Below are 6819 nucleotides of genomic sequence, written 5' to 3' on the forward strand. Positions count from 1 at the left end.
GTGCGTCTTGGTGGTTGTGGTATATATAGATTTTTTTGTCATTCTAAAAAGAAGCCGTCACCTCATTCTGTTTCCTAGAACAAAGGCACTCCACGAATAACATTTATTGAACACTTTAATTTTTGTGTTTTCAGTGTTTTATTTTTTTTAACAAATAGCCTACAGTAACATAAACTAATGAAAATGCTATTGTGTTAGTTGAAATATATATATTTTTGTATTCTAATGTAACCTAATCCCACATTATTTTTGCGATAGCATATATGAAAGGTATTAATTACACTGTTGTTACAGTCAGAATGACTGCTCATCAGCTCAAAGGGGGTCCCTCGAGGCCCAGCTGTTCTAGTGTTAAGGTAATAGTTAACGTTTGTGATAGGGTTAAAACAGAAAAAATAAAAACAATTGCTAGCTAGATGCTAATAGGCGCTCACGTTGACCCTAGTGGATGGTGTTGAAGGCATCTCCCAACATCCTGGGGACCTGGACAACGTTGAATACTGAAGTCGATCTGGTGTGACCTGGCTTGTGTGTATGTGTGTGTGTGTGTTTTATGTAAATCAATCTGGAGCGCTCCTCAATATGTTAACTCCAATCATATGATAATTTACACAGTAGAGTGGTGCAGGCCTCACTAATGATCCATGGTCATGTATGGATTTATTGATCAAATCAAACTTTATTTGTCACATGCGCCGAATACAACAAGTGTAGACTTTACCGTGAAATGCTTACTTGCAAGCCCTAAAGTGACTAGGGGGCAGTATTTTCATTTTTGGAAAAATAACGTTCCCGTAGTAAACGGGATATTTTGTCAGGACAAGATGCTAGAATATGCATATATTTGACAGCTTAGGATAGAAAACAATCTAAAGTTTCCGAAACTGTAAAAATATTGTCTGTGAGTATAACAGAACTGATATTGCAGGCGGAAGCCTGAGAAAAATCCAATCCGGAAGTGCCTCATGTTTTGAAAGCGCTGCGTTCCAATGCGTCCCTATTGAGCAGTGAATGGGCTATCAACCAGATTACTTTTTCTCCGTATTCCCCAAGGTGTCTACAGCATTGTGACGTAGTTTTATGCATTTATGTTGAAGAATACCCGTAAGCGGCTACATTGGGTATGTGGTCACCTGATGCTCCCAGAGTGATTCTCGCATAAAATACAGAGGTAGCCATTATTCCAATCTGTCCTACTGAAAAACCAATTGTCCCGGTGGATATATTATCGAATAGATATTTGAAAAACACCTTGAGGATTGATTATAAACAACGTTTGCCATGTTTCTGTCGATATTATGGAGCTAATTTGGAATATTTTTCAGCGTTTTTGTGACTGCGATTTCTTAGCCAAATGTGAAGAACAAACGGAGCTATTTCGCCTACAAAAATAATATTTTTGGAAAAAAGGAACATTGGCTATCTAACTGGGAGTCTCGTGAGTGAAAACATCCGAAACTCTTCAAAGGTAAACGATTTAAATTAATTGCTTTTCTGATTTCCGTGACCAAGTTACCTGCTGCTAGCTGGACAAAATGCTATGCTAGGCTATCGATAAACTTACACAAATGCTTGTCTAGCTTTGGCTGTAAAGCATATTTTGAAAATCTGAGATGACAGGGTGATTAACAAAAGGCTAAGCTGTGTCTCAATATATTTCACTTGTGATTTTCATGAATATGAATATTTTCTAGGAATATTTATATCCGTTGCGTTATGCTAATTAGTGTCAGTCGATGATTACTCTCCCTCATGCGGGATGGGGAGTCACTAGAGGTTTTAACCAACAGTGCAGTTCAAGAAGAGCCGAGCAGAGTTTACACACCAACAAAGATAAGCATGGAGGAAAGGAGGAAGAGAGAGGGATAGTGAAAGAGAAGAAGAGGAACACTCCCAATCCCAAACTCCACTTCCTCTATCTCAGTCAAATAAACATCATTGTAAACATTAGCTAACACTTTGCTGTGTGTGTGTGTTTGTAGTTTGTGTGTGTGTGTGTGTGTGTGAGAGAGAGAACTAATGTAGAAAATATTTTTGTTATTTAATCTGAAAAATGTATTTAAAAAAATGTATGAATGGTATTTTTAAACAATCCAGATAATTTCCAGAATAATTGATAAAAGATACAACAGCCAGACTGGTCTATCTACTGGATACACCAGCCTGGACAACAACCAGACTGGTCTCTCTCCTGGATACCCCAGCCCGGACAACGGCCAGACTGGTCTCTCTACTGGATACCCCAGCCCAGACAATGACCAGACTGGTCTCTCTACTGGATACCCCAGCTCGGACAACGACCAGACTGGTCTTTCTACTGGATAGCCCAGCTCGGACAACGACGAGACTGGTCTCTCTACTGGATACCCCAGCCCGGACAGCGGCCAGACTGGTCGTCCTACTGGATACCCCAACCCGGACAACGACTGGACTGGTCTATCTACTGGATACCCTAGCCCGGCCAGCGGCCAGACTGGTCTCTCTACTGGATACCCCAGCCTGGACAGCGACATCTTGCTTTCAAAACTAAACACCTTCTTTGCCTGCTTTGAGGATAACACAGTGCCACTGACAGGGCCCGCTACCAAGGACTGTGGGCTCTCCTTCTCCATGGCCGACATAAGACATTTAAACATGTTAACCCTTACAATGCTGCCCACCCAGACGGCATCCCTAACCACGTCCTCAGAGCATGCGCAGACCAGCTTGCTGGTGTGTTTATAGACATATTCAATCTCTCCCTATCCCAGTCTGCTGTCCCCACATGCTTCAAGATTGCCACCATTATTCCTGTACCCAAGAAGGCAAAATTAACTGAACAAAATGACTATCGCCTCGAAGCACTCACTTCATGAAGTGCTTTGAGAGACTAGTCATGGATCATATCACCTCCACCTTACCTGCCACTCTAGACCCACTGCAATTTGCATACCGCCCCAATAGGTCTACAGACGATGCAATCACCATCACACTGCACACTGCTCTTTCCCATCTGGACAAGAGGACTATCTATGTAAGAATGCTGTTCATTGACTACAGCTCAGCATTCAACACCATAGTACCCTCCAAGCTCACCATTAAGCTTGAGGCCCTGAATCTCAACCCCTCGCTGTGCGATTGGGTCCTGGACTTCCTGACGGGCCACCCCAGGTGGTGAAGGTAGGAAAAAACTTTGCTGATCCTCAACACTGGAGCCCCACAAGGGTGCGTGCTCAGCCCCCTCCTGTAGTCCCTATTCACCCATGACTGCATGGCCAAGCACGCCTCTAACTCGATCATCAAGTTTGCAGACGACACAACAGTAGTAGGCTTGATCACCAACAACGATGAAACAGCCTAGAGAGGAGGTGAGGGCACTCAGAGTGTGGTGTCAGGAAAACCACCTCTCACTCAAAGTCAACAAAACAAAGGATCATGATCGGGGACTTCAGCAAACAGCAGAGGGAGCACCCCCCTATCCACATCGAAGGGACAGCAGTGGAGAAGGTGGAATGTTTTAAATTCCTCAGCGTACACATCATGGACAAACTGACAGTGTGGTGAAAAAGACGCAACAGCGCCTCTTCAACCTCAGGAGGCTAAAGAAATTTGGCTTGTCATCTAAAACCCTCACAAACCTTTACAGATGCACAATTGAGAGTATCCTGTCGGGCTGTATCACCGCCTGGTACGGCAATTGCACCGCCCACAACCACAGGGCTCTCCAGAGGGTGGTGCGGTGTGCACAACGCATCACTGGGGACAAACTACCTGCCATCCAGGACACCTACAGCACCCGATACCACAGGAAGGCCAAAAAGATCATCAAGGACAGCAACCACCCACGCCACTGCCTTTTCACCCTGTTACCATCCAGAAGGTGAGGTCAGTACAGGTGCATCAAAGCTGGGACCGAGAGACTAAAAAACTGCTTCTATCTCAAGGCAATCAGACTGTGTTAAACAGCCATCACTAACACAGAGAGGCTGCTGCCTACATACAGACTTGACATCATTGGCCACTCTAACAAATGGATCACTAGTCACTTTATTAATGCCACTTTAATAATGATGTTTACATTATATGCATTACTCATCTCATATGTATATATTGTATTTTATCATGTCATTTGCATCTTGCCTATGCCACTCGGTCATTGCTCATCCATATATTTATATGTACATATTCTTATTTATTTATTTATTTTACATTTATTTAACTCAGCAAGTCAGTTAAGAACAAATTCTTATTTTCAATGACAGCCTAGGAACAGTGGGTTAACTGCCTTGTTCAGGGGCAGAACAACAGATTTGTACGTTGTCAGCTCGGGGATTTGAACTTGCAACCTTTCGGTTACTAGTCCAACGCTCTAACCACTAGGTTTAGATTTGTGTGTATTAGGTAGTTGTTGTGGAATTGTTTGATTACGTGTTAATATTGCTGCACTGTCAGAACTAGAAGCACAAGCATTTCGCTACACTCACAATAGCATCTGCATGTGACCAATAAAATCAGATTTGATTTGATTTTAGACTAGACGTAACATAGTGGATGAAAATCCGGGACACTCAAATTAGTACAGCATATGTTTCGTTTGGCATGGTTACAGTACATAAGATGGAAGGTTACTAAATGCAAAAACAAAAGGAGGTTGGTTGGTCAGGGTGGATGGGTCTAGCAACCCAAATGCTGCGTGTTTTACTCTCATCACAGACAACTTTAGCATTTTAACTAATTAACAACTTTGCAACTAATTACTACTTTTTCACTACTTTGCAACTACTTAGCATGTTAGCTAACCCTTCCCCTAACCTTAACTCCTAACCCCTAATCCCTAGCCAAGCTAATGTTAGCCACCTAGCTAAAGTTAACATTAGCGTTAGCCACCTACTTAGCTAACATATCCTATGATAACATATCCTATGATAACATAACCCATAACATTTCCTATCCTATGTCCAGGTCGCAGTTGCAAATGAGAACTTGTTCTCAACTAGCCTACCTGGTTAAATAAAGGTGAAAAAAAATAACGAATTGTATTTCATAACATATCATTCAAAATGGATAATGGACATACTAAACAAGACATATCATAGTAATTTGAGTGATTTTTGTTGACCCTGTCTTTCATCCACAGGAGGTTGGCGGCACCTTAATTGGGGAGGATGGGCTTGTGGAAATGGCTGGAGCTGAATAGGTGGAAAGGTATTAACAACATTAAACAAAAGTTTACCATGTGTTTGATGCCATTCCATTTATTCCATTCCAGCCATTATTACTAGCCTCAGCAGCCTCCACTGTTTCCATCTACCAGGGTGCAAACTGATTCACTATGCTATGCTATCATCTCACACGTAGACTATGCACTAACGCAGCACATTCGTCCAAATTACAAGGCAAGATTGCATACAACCATACACAGTAAACACACATGCCCCCATCCCCCTCTCTCTCTCTCTCTCTCTCTCTCTCTCTCTCTCACACACACACACACACACACACAAACACACATGTCAGGTCTTTCCAGCCACGGAACAGAATGACACTCACATGTGCTCCGCAGACAGTGGCGAGGTGCGCCTCCGTTTTGCTTGGAGAAGCAGAAAGCGATAGGAGCCAGGAGAATGGCAGGACCGGAGGGGAGGAGAGAGAGGGAGAGAGGGGGAGGGAGGGGAGAAATGCGGAGGGAGGGGGTGCAATAAGAGGGTTGAGTGGTTCTAGTAAATATTTATATTGCATTATGATAGCCAAAGCGTGAGAGTGAAAGAGAGAGAGGCAGAGAGGGAGAGTTATAGAGCGACCACCCCTTTATTAATATTATTCCACACCGCTAAGTTTAGCATTCAACACGTGTCGCCAGTGATGGAGAGAGAGAGTGAGGGAGGGATAGAGAGAGAGAGGTTGATGGTTGCTAGGTGACCGGGCGCATATACTGAATTTTAACAAAAGAACAGGGAAAGAGAGAGAGAGAGAGAAAGAGAGAGAGGGGAGAGAGGGAGGGAGAGAGGTAGAGATAATTTTTTTTTGAATACATGTAGAATATATATTTAGATATATATTTTCAGGGGGGAAACACGCAAACGGATACCTCAAAAGGGAAGGATGTGAAAAGAATGGAGGGACGAAGGGAGCGAGGGGGGAAAGGCTCGTGAAAAACAGTAAGTGCATGTATTTTTATGAATTCGAGGTGCGGAGGTATTTTGTCAGTTTTTTTCTGTCTCCTAGTTAGATTCATTGTGGTTAGGGGAGCGAAAGACTGCTACGCGTCATTGAGACGGGAATAGGGAGTGCGGGTGTCGGCATCTGTAGAACCGCTCATAATGGAAAGATGGATGGAGAGGTGGAAACGGCCGGCGCGCGGAGCTTTGACCCCTCTGTCATTGCTGCGCGTGAACACTCACGAGCTCTTATACCCCTCAACGCATAGCATATCTTGCATATTCGTAGGTTATATAGATACCATATGAAAAACCTCCACATTCAGACACGCACACGCACACACATACTTGTTCAGCAGTTTTCTGGTACTTGCACGAATGCCTGCGGATTTATCAATTGAAGTGGTCATATCTATTGATGTTCATTTTGCAAGGTATGCTTAGGCTACTGTGTATGTTTGCTGTGTTTTTTTTTTTTGTGTGTGTGTGTGTGTGTGTACCCACCATCTTTATCTTAGCTACAGCTTTCAGTAAGATTGTCGATCAATCTTCACTCAATCTATTTATATCTCTGCACGGCATGCTAGGATGGGGAATACGTTAAGACCACTGCATGCCGAGGTACAGCACGCTAGGATGGGGAATACGTTAAGACCACTGCATGCTGAGGTACAGCACGATA

Source organism: Oncorhynchus tshawytscha, linkage group LG03, assembly GCF_018296145.1.
Source record: "Oncorhynchus tshawytscha isolate Ot180627B linkage group LG03, Otsh_v2.0, whole genome shotgun sequence".
Classification (NCBI taxonomy): Eukaryota; Metazoa; Chordata; class Actinopteri; order Salmoniformes; family Salmonidae; genus Oncorhynchus; species Oncorhynchus tshawytscha.